Consider the following 17,519-nt stretch of genomic DNA (forward strand, 5'->3'; position numbering starts at 1 on the left):
CACTTTAAGGGTGGAGCAGAATCTAGAAGAAGAAAGGAGATAAAACCAGACAGTCCCAGCAGAAGGAATAGCTAGAGCAAAGGCAATATGGGAAAGGGGTCAGTTTAAGCTTCTAATGGAAGATTTTCCACATTTAGGTACAGAGATTTGTTACAGCTTCAGGGTAAAACAACAGCATTCTGGTTATCACTTCTGGATGAAGGAACACAAGCTAACAGCCAATCTAAGTAAAATACACAATTACATGACACTGACTTCAAAAGCAGCCATGAGGTGCTGTATTCCTTTAAGGTTTGTCCAATACGATATTCCTATTATTCAAGAACTGTTTTATTCATACAACAAATGGCAATTGTGTTGCAAATTTTCTGTAGAAAGAACAATAGTACATGTTTTCTAAAGGTCAATAAAAAGCGTAGGACTTCAACTAGAAATACATGTGATCCTACATATGAGAAAAAAAATACATTTTAAAGATGCACTTTATGTTTCATGGAACCAAGGTGTGAGCAAAACTACTCCTTATAAATACACTACAAATTGTAACTCTAAAATTCTGAAAAAATCAAATAAGCTCCCTAAAGCTAACAGATAACTTAGGCCACCACTGCCCAGAATGTAGAGGATGTAGTTACTGATGCTTCAAATTCCGCAGTAAAAGGGGGAGGACAGCTATGCTGGTGGGGTTCAGGGAAGGTTCTTCCAAGAGGAAGAACACGGGTAAGGGCCTGTGGGGCGGGAACAGAGGTTCTAGGAGCCAAGAAAGATGCTGAATTTGGAGACGAGGCTGAAGCAGACACGAGACCTTCAGGTCAAACAGCCTCAGAAAAAAAAGGTCCAGAGCAGGTCCCTGGGGGCTCAGAAATGAGGTTCAGAGAGCCTACAACAGACCTGAAATTTATGCAAAGTCCGTGTTTCTACACACACGCACACACACGGGCACTTTTCCGGTGAGAAACCAATCTTTTTTGTGTAAAAATATTCTCAAAGAGTCCTTGAATTGTTAATCCCCACTGATCCACGACAGATCTAAAGAGAGTCAGATTTCAGAGGTGGACATGATTTGGTTTGTTTCCTCTATGGCAGAAGGCAGCTGCCACTTGCCAGACTGGACCGATTTTTTTTGTCCACCACCTGCAGGATTATTGGGGATGCTCACAAGGACACAGTAACTACACACCTACGCAGACCTCACAGGAAACCACGTGTGACTTAAAGAACTTCCAATTAGCTATATACGTTCTGGACGTTGATAAAGGGAGTTGTTTTTAGAAGTAGCAAACTGTCATTTCCCATAACTGAGTCACCCATGGTACCATTTCTTATTAAAGCAGCAAGTCAGGGACTTCCCTGGTGGTCCAGTGGCTAACACTCCACGCTCCCAAAGCAGGGGGTCCGGGTTTCAATCCCTGGTCAGGAAACTAGATCCCACATGCATGCCACAACTAAGAGTCCACATGCCACAACTAAAGATCCCGTGTGCCACAACTAAAGATCCCGTGTGCCGCAACTAAGAGCTGGCAAGCCAAATAAATAAATAAATATTAAAACAAAACAAACAGTAAGTCAGTGTCTCTACAACATAAAAGAACCACCTTAGTCAAATGAAGGTCATGGTTAAAATAATTCTTAGATACTTTCTGAGCGTGTGGTCATAGCTTTCACATTCTAGATTTTATTTTCATTAAACATAATAACTGTTTTGGATTCTTTGTGCCCCCTCCACTCATATGTTAAAGTCCTAACCCAGTAGCTCAGAGTGTGGACTTATCTGAAGACAGAATCTTCACAGAAATAGGTTCAACTGAGGTCATCAGGGTGGACCTCAAACCAATTATGATCCGGTATCCTCATAGAAAGGGGACTTTTGGACACAGAAACGCACACAGCGGGAAGACAACGTGAAGACAAGGGGAGAACACGGCTGTCTGCAAGCCAAGGACAGAGGCCCGAAAGAGATCTTTCAGGGCCGTCAAGTAGAACCAACCCAGCCGCCACCTTGGCCTTGGATGTCCAGCCTCCGAACTGTGAGCCAATAAATATCTCAGCTCATGGTACTTGGTTACGGCAACCCCAGGAAAGTAATACAATAGTATTAACAATAATAAAGCTATCATATTGCACTAGTTTCCTAATGCTGCTGTTAACAAATCACCAAAAATAGCTTAAGTGATACAGATTCACATCCTATGGTCCCAGAAGTTAGAAGTCTCCGCAGAACGCAATCAAGGTGTCGGTAGGGCATTCCTTCTGGGGCTCAAAGGGAGAACCCCTCCCCTGCCTTCCCTACTTTCTGCAGGCTGCCCACCCATACCCCTTGGTTCAGGGCCCCATCACTCTGACCTATGCCTCCATCACCTCTTCTCCTTCTCTGACTCTGACCCTCCTTCTTCCCTCATATATGACCATGTGATTACATCACGCCCACAAGATAATTCAAGACAACCTCCCACATCACGATACTGCATCACACATGCCAGGTGCCTTCTGCCACATAAAGTACTTAACGTAAGCACAGGTGCTGGGGGTCAGGACGTGAACGACTCTGGGGTCATTTTCCTGCCTTTCACACATACTGAGTGAAGAACAGGCATCCAGCTAGGAACTCTACCTCAGTTTCTACATTTAATTTCCCAGCCAGCTGCTCTCGCCTTCTGATATTGCCCATACTCTGTCTAACTGTGTTTCTCTCCAAATAAATCCGCTTCTTACGTATCCAAAAAAGAAAAAATCTTCCCAGCCGTTTCATGGAGTGGATACCATGATTATGCCCATTTTATCTAAGGATTTACAATTAACAATTTGTACATTTATGCCATGAATTATCCCGCTCTAAACCTTCCCAATCATGTAATTATGGGCTGTATTTATTCTCAGTGTGTTTCCACTGTCCACATATATAACTGCTTTTTACAGAAAAGTGATGCATCCATTTCTTTCAATTATTAGATATCAAATTTTTATCCATATTCAGTACTATCAGGACTCCACACTGTTACTGAAGTCCATCTCCTGATTTTTTTCCCCGAAAGGCCCAGGTGGAAAACGCACAGGACAAAATCTCCCCCTCCCGGGCTGACAGCCACGGCCAAGGAGCCCCACTCAGCTGCAGAGTCTGTGCCCAGATCACAGCCTCAAAATAACAGAAGTTGCTCTAAAACTCATCAAAGCAGGGAAACGAGTGCAAATCCAACTTCCCTTTTCCTCCTGGGCAGTTCTGGTCCCAGAAACCTCTCTGAATTGCTAAAATGACTTCCCAGAGTAAATGTTTTTTATAATCAAGTGACTTTTATTCATTTATGGATGTTTTCTTTATCTAATTTACGATGCGTGAATTTCTTACAATTATAATATAAAAATTTAATAAACAGCCACGATAATCTATATTGATTTCACTTAACGTACTTTTAGCCTTGGAAAGAAGTGGACACTGCACATTTTGTTGCATGCAGACCAGAATGACAGGACACTGCAGTCATCAAGATCTTTTCATTCACAGTATACAAGAGGCAGGGGTCCTCGCTGTGCCAGAAATGAAGTTTAGATGTGTCTTCTGGGAGAATTTACGAGACATATTTCACCTATGTTCAAAATTTATTTGCACCTATGCGCCCATTTGCATGGAAGCTGACACACTCTCTTTGGAAAGAAACTCAAACGACTGAAACCGAACAGGACCTTATAGGGCTCCTGGGCACAAAAGCCTTTCCGTGTCCTGCATTTTCTTGTTTGCAGGAAATACGCTTCATTCAGCCTCCATGACCTTCCCCGAGTTCCTAAGGGCAAGTTCAAACAGTTGCTGATCAGGGAAGGGAGGGGATGCAGAGACAAGGGAGGAGGAGTCAAGAAACAATAGTGCAGCCTTGGGGCAGGTCCTGGTTCCCCCTCAACGGATACACACAACAATATCTTTGAGCTGTTTTGCAAATGCTGAAACACCTACCAGGTGGGAGAAGTTAACTGCGTGCTGCCCACAAGCAGAAAGACCCCAGACCAGCTGGAACCAGAAGGCTGATGATGCTGATTCCCGATGACCTCACCACCAGCCAATCAGAAGGATGTCCAAGAGCTGACCACGCCCTCTTTGACTACTGCTATATTAACTCCTCACTACCCCCCCCCCCGCAAGTCAGGACACACAGTTTTGAGGGCATTAGCCCCTCGTGGCCCCCTTTGCCGGGCAAAGCAATAAAGCTATTGTTTTCCACTTCACCCAAAACTCTGTGTCTGAGATTCAGTGCGGAACCGAGGTACAGAGGCCAAAGTTTGGCAATAGTATCATGGTGAGAATTAGATAACTCACAAGATGGCTAATACAAGTGGCATGGGGGTGGGGAAGGGAGAGGAACGTGTGCCCCCATGTGTAATTTCTGTGTAAAAGGCAGAAGGGATGTGGCCTTCCTGAGAGGGGTCTGGTTATTAACACTTGGAGCCAAAGGCAGAGCTGAGGGTCTGCGACGGATGGAGCTTCTCAGTAAAACTGTCACAAACTTGCTTCACCTCAGGCAGCCCTTGTTGGGGGCAAACTGCAGAGGAAAGAGCCCAGTGAAGACAGGAAACGTAGGAGCCACTCAGGGTCCAAGAGCTCCAGGCTGCAGTGGTCCCGAGCGGACAGCGTTCAGCGAGGAGGGAGGTGGTCGCGGCCATGCGGCACGGCAGCCGAGCACTGTGTCTGAGGAGTAGGACAGGGATGCTGCCGTCCAGACATGGCCGTGCATGCTGTCAGAGGCAGCACACGGACACTGAGAAGAGCCTGCTGCAGGGAAGAGAGTGGGGCGCGAGAGGATGCTCACGTCCCAGGTCACCGGCAAGTCCCTGGGACGGCCGCCGAGTGTGGGTTCTCGGTTTTGTGCAGGAAAGAATTCAAGAGCGAGCCATGATGAAGTGAAAGAAGGTTTATCCAGGAACATACACACAACACAGACAGAGTCTGGGCCATCGTGGAAAGCGAGAGGCCCCAGGGTACGGGGTTGTCAGTTTTCATAGGGGTGGGTAATTTCACAGGCTAATGAACAGGAGGATTATTCCAACTATTCTGAGGAAGGGGTGGGGATTGCCAGGAATTGGGCCACGGCCCACTTTTTGACCTTTCTGTTCACCCTTGGAACTGTCCTAGCACCTAAGGTTGTGTCATTTAGCTGATGTGTTACAATGGGCCTATACTGGGGCTCAAGGTCTAGTGGACCTCGACTAGTCTGCCGTCGTGGACCTCGACTAGTCTGCCGTCTTGGACCTAGCTGGTTGTAACCAGTTTATGTCTTGTCCTCGGGCTATATGTCATTCTTTTTAACGATTGTGCCCCGCCCCCTTCCTGTCTCAAACCCACACAGGCAGGAGCCTCGGTGGCCGGCAGGACAGTGAAATATCATGGGAGCAGCGGCCCAGGATGAGTGTCAACCACATCAGAGCTCACATTTCATTATCCTTGAGGAGAAAACACAAAAATAATAAAGGGAACCTTGAAGAGTAATGGTGTTCCTGTAAGTCTGTAAGTAGCAAGAAACACGGAAGCCTATATAGTTAAGGTCTCATTTTTATGCACAGAATAATGAGGCCTCGTGATATTTCAGCATTTATACTTTAAAGATAAATAAACTGGTTAGTGATTTTCTTATTCCACAGCCACTAAAGCAACGGGGGAAAACAGTTAAGTTTATGACTACAAGCTCATCAATCCAGGTACTGAATGAAGGTCAAACTGAAACCAGGTAGATGTGGCCCAACATTCTGAAGGGTATCCACGTGAGAGACGATATTCTGGTTTTTAATGCATGTGTTACAGATAAGTCTGCAGCCACCTGACGAGTTAAAAATGGATGTGTTCCAACTACACTGAAATTTAGAAAGAACAGCTTGTTCGTCTAACTCTAAATTAAAATTATTTTGGTGCCATTTAAGTTTCTACTATAAAAACAGAAATAGAGTTACAGATGTAAAAAATAAACTTATAGTTACTGGAGGGTAAGTGGGGGGGAGGGATAAACTGGGAGATTGGGACGGACATATACACACAACTACATATAAAATAGATAGCTAATAAGGCCCTACTTCAGGTACAGCACAGGGAACTCAACTCAACATTCTGTAATAACCTCTATGGGAAAAGAATCTAAAAAAGAGCCGATATGTGTGTGTGTGTGTGTGTGTATATATATATATATCCGAATCACTTTGCTGTACACCTGAAACTAACACAACACTGTAAATCAACTATACTCCAATAAAAATTTTTATAAATAAATAAAAAATAAATTTCTACTGTAAGTTGGGTCATGCTGAGGAGGACCAATTCCCAGGCACTGATTCACCTCTTACATGGCTTTAAATACAGACTGTGGCCTCTGACTCCCAATCCTGTCCCCATTTCCTCCAGGGGAGCACCTCCAGGTAAACGCCTGCCCACAGACTGGGGTGTCTGGAGAAACCTTAAACAGGCACGCTGACAAACATCTGACTCTCCCCACCGGCCTCTCCCTTTCCCAGCTTGTTAAAGGCGACTCCATTCTTAAAATGCACAGGACAGGGACCCTCGGGGTCATCGCTGGCTCGTCTGCCAAGGCTGACCTTCAATCTGAATGCAAATCCTGTGACTCGTCCTCCAAAACCCAGCCCAAGTCTGACCCTTTCTCACTGTCTTTGTTGACACCAGGCCACCATCTGCAAGACCCTACAAGAAATTCCTACCTAGACTCCACATCTGCTCTAGTCTGGTCTGCAAACCATGGATCAAATAGTTCCCGTTTAAAATCTCCCACCGGCTTCCCATCTCCCTGAAATCCACATGGCGGCCTGGCCGCAGCTGCACTGAGATCCAGCTCCCTGAGGTCGTGGCTGTAACTCCTGCAGCCTCCCCTCCCTCTTCCTGTCTTCCAGCCTGAGGCTCCCTGCTATCACGCAAGTCCCCAGGCACCTGCTTTGACCCCTAACTAAAACGATGTTCAATGAAATACATGGATGGCTCCCCCTCTTACTTTTTCCAAGCCAGACTCAGAAGTTCCACTTTTAGGCATGTCGCTTTGATCCCCTAATACCGCCTGGCACGCCTTCTTCCTCTCAAGAACTTCATCTTTTATTTTCCTTCACTGCAATACCCTCCCAAGCTAAACCCATTTTGTGAGTGTTTGTCTCCCCGCTAGAAGGGAAGTGTCATGAGCTCTTGACACTGTTCACTGTACCCCCATGGTCCCCAGGTATGTATCAGATGCTCAGTAAAGACCTGCTGAATGAATTAAATAATCTCAAAAATTCAGGACTTCATAATTTACAATGTGTCCTGTTTAAATCTATTCTTTCATGACTCCTAAATAACTCATTGGGCAGAGTTACAATTAATAAAGTTCTAGCCATTTTTATGTTTTTAAAAAATTATTGGAGAACACATTACATGCAGTCTGGCGGCCCTAATGTTTTCCTTGGTTACCAGTTTTAACCCATGCTTTGTTTTCTAACCCTCGAAACACAACCACAGACTGTAATACCTGCTGTATTTGCAACAGAAGAGAAATTATGTATAATACAGCATAATATGTGAAAACATATATATAAACATATGTATAAAACTTAATAAAATATAGTATAATAACACGAAACCAGAACTCACGTTACCACACCGAGCCCCACTCCACCCTCCAGTTTTACGCGAGCAGAACACGCAGCGGGGGCGGGCAGTTCTGCAGCCACAACGAAAACAAAACCTAAAGGTCAACTCGCTCCCCATGCTCAGGCTCCAGGGTATCTGAGAGGCACTGGAAACGAACAGTTAAAATCTACAATTACGAAAACACACCTGTCGGCTTCTCACAAAATGGGCTCTTGTGTCCTTTCTTACTCATCCTTGGCGGATCTCCTGAGATCCCTTTTGTTCCCTGGTCTTCCCAGTGATCCAAGCAGACCCCGACCGCCCTCGTGGTCCAGGACAAGAGAAAGGCACGTGGACCAGAGCACGCGCACACAGCCCTCAGAACCGCAGGGAGAGCACAGTCTCCAGCACCAGATCCTGGAGAAAGTGCTCGGCTCAGCCCAACCACAGATGCTTGAAGGATAATAAACCATCATTGTTTGAAGCCACTGGGTTCTGAGGTAGTTTGCTATGCATCAATAGCAAGCCAGCATCATCTTCTTTCCAGAATACTCCTTTAAACTTCCTAAAAGAAGATTTCTTCAAGAAAAGTCAAAAAAAAAGTTCAACCAAGTACAAAAACATGAAATGACTTCCAACCAAAATTTAGCAAACAGCATGAAAAAAATGACTCTTTAAAAAATGCACAGAATTTCTAATGCATTATCTTCTTATAAAAATATGAATAAAATGTCATACTGAGGTGCTTTCCTGATAAAGAAGTCTGAACAAGACAGAAGAGGAATAATGAGAATGGAGGACTTGTGATATTCACTGATGTACTTTATTATTCCGCAGAGAATTTTAGCGTACAGTAGCCACGTAAAACTGCAGTTTGCCTACAAGAAATGAGTTCCCAGAATAAGAGTTATCCTTTGAAAAACTTAATGAAGAGAAGTCTACATCTTATCAGACTATAAATAAGAGACTGTCTAAAAGCCTCGGAGAACAATGCCAGCAAAAGGTCTTCGGCTGGCAGAGTTTCCCAGAATCAACCTAACGCTCCCTCAGGGCCCGTCAAAAGAAGACACAGAAGAAATATCCAGGCACAGAAACTTTCTTAAGAGTTCACCATAAAACAATGATTGAAAAACCTTTTTGAATATCATACCAGGAACACTTCTTCGAAGCCCACACGGTCCATGAGTCACCAAGATGGCAATAAATCAAAGGGTTGTGAAAGTAATTTTCTTAAATTCCCATTTGCTCTTGTGAAATATACACACCGAAAGAAATCAGCCTTTTTCTGTGTACACGGAACATGTTTCTTAAAGGAAGACTTCAATTTGGAGGGACTTAGAAATGAATCCCCTTTCACCCTTAGGCCTGTTTTCCCCCAAAGAATCATCCTACATATACCTGGACATTAGCTATTCCTTTACTCTGTCAAGAGAATCTATCACTAAACTGAACTGGGAAATGGCCAAGCCGGCTTCACGTGGCACATTTCACCTCATGGGAATCAGAGGGCTCACGGCGTGGCCTCTGGTCACTGTGTCTCCAAGGCTCCTGACCCACCAAAAGCATCTCTCCTACTGTAACGGGCAACCCTTGGGGTCCAGAAAAACCACACCCACCCACGATTCAGTAACAGGTATGCACACTGAGCTACACACCAACACAGGTGTTTCACCAGCGTTAACTCCTTCGAGCCCATAACCTAGAAAATAGACCCTTACAGATCAGAAAAACGAGGCTCAGCTTTGCTGGACCAACACAGAACCAGGATGACACACCAGCCAGCCAGCACATCACAACCTTAGACACTGAAAAATATAACAGCTGGCACCAGATTTCATCTCAGGAAGAGAACAATCCAATTTGAAAAAATACCTTGAAAAATGTCTTCATTTGGGAGCTAAGAGAAATCGTTATTCTACTTCTTCTAGGGAAGAAGCTAAAATCTATTGTTGACTCCCCGTTAACATGGAACACGTGGCGATTGGGTGTTGAAGGGGGAGCAGAGGTGAGCCTGACGCTTATGCAGCAGAATGGGAAGGAGAGGTTCTTTTAAAAACAGGGATGTCTGCTATTCATCTTGAACTGCTTGCATCATAACCTCCGGGCCCTCCCTATGCCCACCAGCCTGGGGCAAGGGGATCCCACCTCCAGGTCAGGAATGTAAATGAATTCCGTGGGAAGCAGACACTCCACGTGACAGGGATGAAGACAACGTCAGGATATTGGAAATCCACAGGAATCTGAGGAGATTCTCAAGGCTCTGGAGTGTCACCAGGTCAAGAAGTGTGAGGGCAGTAGGGACACTCAGACAGTAAGGGAGTGGCTGAGCCTGACTGAAGAGCAGATCAGCACTGGTTTCTTACGTAAACATCCCCGTACTTGGTGAGGTGCCTCCCCTGCACCCCCCGCCCAGCCCCTTCCTTCTTGTCCTCCAGGAAGCAGCCCTAAGTGTCCCCTGCTCGGCCTGGCCAGCACTCAAGCCTCCCCTCGGAAGCACCACCTGCTGGGTGGGTTCTGCGCCCACGAATAATCCAGCTCACTGGGGAAACTCATCATTCAGCCAAGTCACACCTTATGACAAGAAACAGGGAAAACTGGGATGGGTAGAGACGCTCGTACTTCAACTCAAACCAGGCTGTGGAGGGCATCCTCCCCAGTAACAGCCCCCGCTTCACACAAATTAGAACTTGGGTCCTGACAGCATGGTGGTAGGAAAAGTCCAAGGGCTGATGAAAGGAAAACCTACATACAAATAACTACCACTGAGTTCGGGGGTGGAGGGGGGAGATCACTTCTCTTAAAACAAGGTTTTATCCCTATTTAACTTTTTTAAGGAAAATGTCTTTTGGAAGGCAGACAGCAGAAGCAAGAAGAACTACAATCCTGCAGCCTGTGGAACGAAAACCAGATTCACAGAAAGATAGACAAGATGAAAAGGCGGAGGGCTATGTACCAGATGAAGAAATGAGATAAAACCTCAGAAAAACAATTAAATGAAGTGGAGATAGGAAACCTTCCAGAAAAAGAATTCAGAGTAATGATAGTGAAGATGATCCAGGACCTCGGAAAAAGAATGGAGGCAAAGATCGAGAAGATGCAAGAAATGTTTAACAAAGACCTAGAAGAATTAAAGAACAAACAAAGAGAGATGAACAATACAATAACTGAAATAAAAAATACACTAGAAGGAATCAAGAGCAGAATAACTGAGGCAGAAGAACGAATAAGTGACCTGGAAGACAGGATGGTGGAATTCACTGCTGCAGAACAGAAGAAAGAAAAAAGAATGAAAAGAAATGAAGACAGCCTAAGAGACCTCTGGGACAATATTAAACGCAACAACATTCGCATTATAGGGGCCCCAGAGGAGAAGAGAGAGAGAAAGGACCAGAGAAAATATTTGATGAGATTATAGTCGAAAACTTCCCTGACATGGGAAAGGAAATAGCCACCCAAGTCCAGGAAACCCAAGGAGAACCATGCCGAGACACATAGTAATCAAATTGGCAAAAATTAAAGACAAAGAAAAATTATTGAAAGCAGCTAGGGAAAAACGACAAATAACATACAAAGGAACTCCCATAAGGTTAACAGCTGATTTCTCAGCAGAAACTCTACAAGCCAGAAGGCAGTGGCATGATATACTTAAAAGTGATGAAAGGGAAGAACTTACAACCAGGATTACTCTACCTGGAAAGGATCTCATTCAGATTCACCAGAGAAATCAAAAGCTTTACAGACAAGAAAAAGCTAAGAGAATTCAGCACCACCAAACCAGCTCTACAACAAATGCTAAAGGAACTTCTCTAAGTGGGAAACACAAGAGAAGAAAAGGACCTACAAAAGCAAACCCAAAACAATTAAGAAAATGGTCATAGGAACATACATATCGATAATTACCTTAAACGTGAATGGATTAAATGCTCCAACCAAAAGACACAGGCTTACTGAATGGATACAAAAACAAGACCCATATGTACGCTGTCTATAAGAAACCGACTTCAGACCTAGGGACACATACAGACTGAAAGTGAGGGGATGGAAAAATTCCATGCAAATGGAAATCAAAAGAAAGCTGCAGTAGTAATACTCATATCAGATAAAATGGACTTTAAAATAAAGAATGTTACAAGAGACAAGGAATGACACTACATAATGATCAAGGGATCAATCCAAGAAGAAGATATAACAATTATAAATATATATGCACCCAACAAAGGAGCACCTCAGTACATAAGGCAACTGCTAACAGCTCTAAAAGAGGAAATCGACAGTAACACAACAATAGTGGCGGATTTTAACACCTCACTTACACCAATGGACAGACCATCCAAAATGAAAATAAATAAAGAAACAGAAGCTTTAAATGACACAATAGGCCAGATAGATTTAATTGATATTTATAGGACATTCCATTCAAAAACAGCACATTACACTTTCTTCTCAAGTGCGCATGGAACATTCTCCAGGAGAGAACACATCTTGGGTCACAAATCAAGCCTCAGTAAATTTAAGAAAACTGAAATCATATCAAGCAGCTTGTCTGACCACAGCGCTATGAGATTAGAAATCAATTACAAGGAAAAAACCGTAAAAAACACAAACACATGGAGGCTAAAAAATACATTACTAAATAACCAAGAGATCACTGAAGAAATCCAAGAGGAAATCAAAAAATACCTAGAGACAAATGACAATGAAAACACGATGATCCCAAACTTATGGGATGCAGCAAAAGCAGTTCCAAGAGGGAAGTTTATAGCAATACAAGCCTACCTCAAGAAACAAGAAAAATCTCAAATAAACAATGTAACCTTACACCTGAAGGAACCAGAGAAAGAAGAACAAACAAAACCCAAAGTTAGCAGAAGGAAAGAAATCATAAAGATCAGAGCAGAACTCAATGAAATAGAAACAAAGAAAACAATAGCAAAGATCAATAAAACTAAAAGCTGGTTCTTTGAGAAGATAAACAAAATTGATAAACCATTAGCCAGACTCAACAAGAAAAAGAGGGAGAGGACTCAAATCAATAAAATTAGAAATGAAAAAGGAGAAGTTTCAACAGATACCACAGAAATACAAAGCATCCTAAGAGACTACTACAAGCAACGCTATGCCAATAAAATGGACAAGCTGGAAGAAATGGACAAATTCTTAGAAAGTTATAACCTTCCAAGACTGAACCAGGAAGAAATAGAAAATATGAACAGACCAATCACAAGTAATGAAATTGAAACTGTGATTGAAAATCTACCAACAAAGTCCAGGATCACATGGCTTCACAGGTGAATTCTATCAAACATTTAGAGAAGAGCTAACATCCATCCTTCTCAAACTCTTCCAAAAAATTGCAGAGGAAGGAACACCCCCAAACTCATTCTATAATGCCACCATCATCCTGATACCAAAACCAGACAAAAATACTACAAAAAAAGAAAATTGCAGACCAATATCACTAATGAATACAGATGCAAAAATCCTCAACAAAATATTAGCAAACAGAATCCAACAACACATTTAAAGGATCGTAAACCACGATCAAGTGGGATTTATACCAGGGATGCAAGGATTCTTCAATATACATAAATCAATCAATGTGATACACTATATTAACAAATTGAGGAATAAAAATCATATGATCATCTCAATAGATGCAGAAAAAGCTTCTGACCAAATTCAACACCCATTTATGATAAAAAACTCTCCAGAAAGTGGACATAGAGGGAACCTACCTCAACATAATAAAGGCAATATGCGACAAACCCACCGCAAACACCATTCTCAATGGTGAAAAACTGAAAGCATTTCCACTAAGATCAAGAACAAGACAAGGATGTCCACTCTCACCACTATTATTCAACATAGTTTTGAAGTCCTAGCCACAGCAATCAGAGAAGAAAAAGAAATAAAAGGAATACAAATTGGAAAAGAGGAAGTAAAACTGTCACTGTTGGTAGATGACGTGATACTATACATAGATAATCCTAAAGATGCCACTAGAAAACTACTAGAGCTAATCAATGAATCTGGTAAAGTTGCAGGATACAAAATTAATGCACACAAATCTCTGGCATTCCTATACACTAATGATGAAAAATCTGAAAGAGAAATTAAGGAAACACTCCCATTTTATCATTGCAAGGAAAAGAATAAAATACCTAGGAATAAACCCACCAAGGGAGACAAAAGACCTGTATGCAGAAAACTATAAGACACTGATGAAAGAAATTAAAGATGATAGCAACAGATGGAGACATATACCATGTTCTTGGATTGGAAGAATCCATATTGTGAAAATGACTATACTACCCAAAGCAACCTAGAGATTCAATGCAATCCCTATAAAATTACCAATGGCATTTTTTACGTAACTAGAACAAAAAAATCTTAAAATTTGTATGGAGACACAAAAGACCAGGAATAGCCAAAGCAGTCTTGAGGGAAAAAAATGGAACTGGAGGAATCAGACTCCCTGACTTCAGGGACTCCCTGAAGTCAGACTCCCTGACCGCAAAAAAAAAAAAAAAAAATGTATTCGAGACCTAAATGTAAGACCGGACACTATAAAACTCTTAGAGGAAAACATAGGAAGAACACTCTTTTTTTTGTTTGTTTTTGTTTTTGTTTGGAGGTATGCGCCTCTCACTGTTGTGGCCTCTCCCGTTGCGGAGCACAGGTTCCGGACACGCAGGCTCAGCGGCCATGGCTCACGGGCCCAGCCGCTCCGCGGCATGTGGGATCTTCCCGGACCGGGGCACGAACCCGTGTCCCCTGCAATGGCAGGCGGACTCTCAACCACTGCGCCACCAGGGAAGCCCAGGAAGAACACTCTTTGACATAAATCACAGCAAGGTCTTTTTTGATCCACCTCCTAGAGTAATGGAAATAAAAACAAAAATAAACAAATGGAACCTAATGAAAATCAAAAGCTTTTGCACAGCAAAGGAAACTACAAACAAGATGAAAAGAAAACCCTCAGAATGGGAGAAAATATTTGCAAATGAATCAACGGACAAAGGATTAATCTCCAAAATATATAGACAGCTCATGCAGCTCAATATTCAATAAACAAACAACCCAATCTAAACATGGGCAGAAGACCTAAATAGACATTTCTCCAAAGAAGACATACAGATGGCCAAGAAGCACATGAAAAGCTGCTCAACATCACTAATTATTAGAGAAATGCAGATCAAAACTACAATGAGGTATCACCTCACACCAGTCAGAATGGGCATCATCAGAAAATCTACAAACAACAAATGCTGGAGAGGGTGTGGAGAAAAGGGAACCCTCTTGCAGTGTTGGTAGGAATGTAAATTGATACAGCCACTATGGAGAAGAGCATGGAGGTTCCTTAAAAAACTAAAAGTAGAATTACCATATGACCCAGCAATCCCACTACTGTGCATGTAAACAGAGAAAAGCATAATTCAAAAAGAAACATGCACCCCAATGTTCACTGCAGCACTATTTACAATAGCCAGGTCATGGAAGCAACCCAAATGCCCACTGACAGACGAATGGATAAAGAAGATGTGGTACGTATATACAATGTACTATTTCTCAGCCATAAAAAGGAACAAAATTGGGTCATTTGTTGAGACGTGGATGGATCTAGAGACTGTCATACAGAGTGAAGTAAGTCAGAAAGAGAAAAACAAATATCGTATATTAACACATATATGTGGAACCTAGGAAAATGGTACAGATGAACCAGTTTGCAGGGCAGAAGTTGATACACATATGTAGAGAACAAACGTATGGACACCAAGGGGGGAAAGTGGCAGGGAGGCTGGTGGTGGTGGGATGAACTGGGCAATTGGGCTTGACACGTATACACTGATGTGTATAAAACTGACGCGTAATAAGAACCTGCTGTATAAAGAAATAAATTTAATTTAAAAATTAAAAAAAAAGAAAAATGTCTCTTAATTTTAAGTGAAAATGTTATGTGTTTTCTTTCCCTCCCTTTTCTCCCAGATTCTGACAGCCACACACCTTGAGAAACTGCTGTGCTGATTAGGGTGAAGATCAGCTGACACTGTTTACCATTTCCAAACCACATATGCACTTCCTTGAAAATGACACATACCTCATGCCCTCCTGTTTGTTCAGATTTACTTGACAACAGCGTTCTAACAATATAAAAATATGTGGTACTGATATTGGACGAGGACAAAGAGGGGAGAATAACAGATTCCCACAGCAGGTAGAGCTTCTCTTTAAGAGAAACCTTCAGTAAAACAAACATTGCACGAAACAACTAATTATAAAATGTTAGGCCTGGATATTACAACTAAACTTATGTTCATATGGAAACATGAAATACAAAACTAAAATAATTATGTAAAACATAAAAAACTCAAATGTTGCTTTTACGTTTTAAAATATATATTCCAGGGCTTCCCTGGTGGCGCAGTGGTTGAGAATCCTCCTGCTGATGCAGGGGTCACGGGTTCGAGCCCTGTCCAGGAAGATCCCACATGCCGTGGAGCAACTAGGCCCGTGAGCCACCACTACTGAGCATGCACGTCTGGAGCCTGTGCTCAGCAACAAGAGTCAGTGATAGTGAGAGTCCCGCGCACCGCAATGAAGAGTGGCCCCCGCTCGCCGCAACTAGAGAAAGCCCTCGCACAGAAACGAAAACCCCACACAGCAAAAATAAATTAATTAATTAATAAACTCCTACCCCCAACATCTAAAATAAATATATATATATATATATTCCAACTTTATATTTTTGGTTTCATCAATAGTTGTGCGTATTTAAAACAAACCTCCATTCAAGACAGGAGTCCACTTGTAGGATATAAAATATACAATTTACAAAATAGATCAAGAAATGATAACTGTATTTAACTTGACATTGATTAAGAAAAGAAAGATTAACAAGTCACAGAGACCACCTCATCCCCGACGGCCTCACCTTCCTCCAGGATGTCCTGGCTCAACCTCCCTCTCCACCTTCTGTGTCTCATGGGCACAAAGCTCAGCCACTTCCTTCTAGAAACAACGTCAGGTTCCCACCCAACAATTCACCAGGTGGCCTCCCTCATTTCCCTCTTTCCCCCTTTTTATCAGCAAGCGTTGACCTCAGACACTCTTTCCTAAACACCTTCCTCACATCACCTCCCCAATCACAAACCTAACCTGCTCTCTGCTTTCTCCATAATCTAACACCTAAACATGCCATTTAAAAAAATGTATTTATTTTTGGGGCCACACCAAGTGGCTTGTGGGATCTTAGTTCCCCGACCAGGGATCGAACCCGTGCCCCCTGCAGTGGGAGTGCAGGGTCTTCACCACTGGACCACCAGGGAAGTCCCCATTTTTTTCACTCACACTTTTTTATAGTCTACTTTCCATTCCAGGCAAAGCTGAGTCTCTGTGTCCCAGAATATTTAATTATATTTAAAACCCCTGAAATTATTCTAATGTCTCAAGTGTATTAGGTTTATTCCCAAATTGCCTTAACATCCCCCAGAAGCCAGCACAGAACTGAGTAAAAACATACTCAACTCGCTTATTTGCTGACTTGTAATCCCAATGTCTTCCAGAATTTCCACACTTTCTATTTACGTTTTAGAACAAGAAAACTGAATATTCATCATGCAAACAAACAGTTCAGTCAAGTTTCTGTTCACCAGGTTTGAGTTGGCTGGTCTAGTCAGCCAAGTGGATGCCCCTAAATGTTCACCATTTCTACTTGGACATCTAGGACGCTGGGTTATTTTAAGATATTTTAAAAAAAGTTTCCGAGAAAGAAATGTGTTCTCAACTCTTCTCACAAGGATGAAAACACTTACTCTATAGGTTTTTCAGAATATTCAATAATTCCCGAAGAATCCTAGATAACTTTCATTTCTCCTAGAAGAAAACCAGGATTCTTGATGCCAAAGGAGTTCTGATAGGAGATCTACCTGTTTGTCTGTTT

The 17,519-nt window shown here is 42.6% G+C and overlaps 1 protein-coding gene across 3 annotated transcripts in view; it reads right to left on the bottom strand.

Annotated features, from left to right (window-relative positions):
* SPOCK3 (SPARC (osteonectin), cwcv and kazal like domains proteoglycan 3) overlaps positions 1-17,519 on the bottom strand; it is a 440,790-nt gene that overhangs the window by 384,740 nt on the left and 38,531 nt on the right. The window lies entirely within an intron of this gene.

This window comes from Orcinus orca, chromosome 6 (assembly GCF_937001465.1).
Source record: "Orcinus orca chromosome 6, mOrcOrc1.1, whole genome shotgun sequence".
In the NCBI taxonomy this organism is placed as follows: Eukaryota; Metazoa; Chordata; class Mammalia; order Artiodactyla; family Delphinidae; genus Orcinus; species Orcinus orca.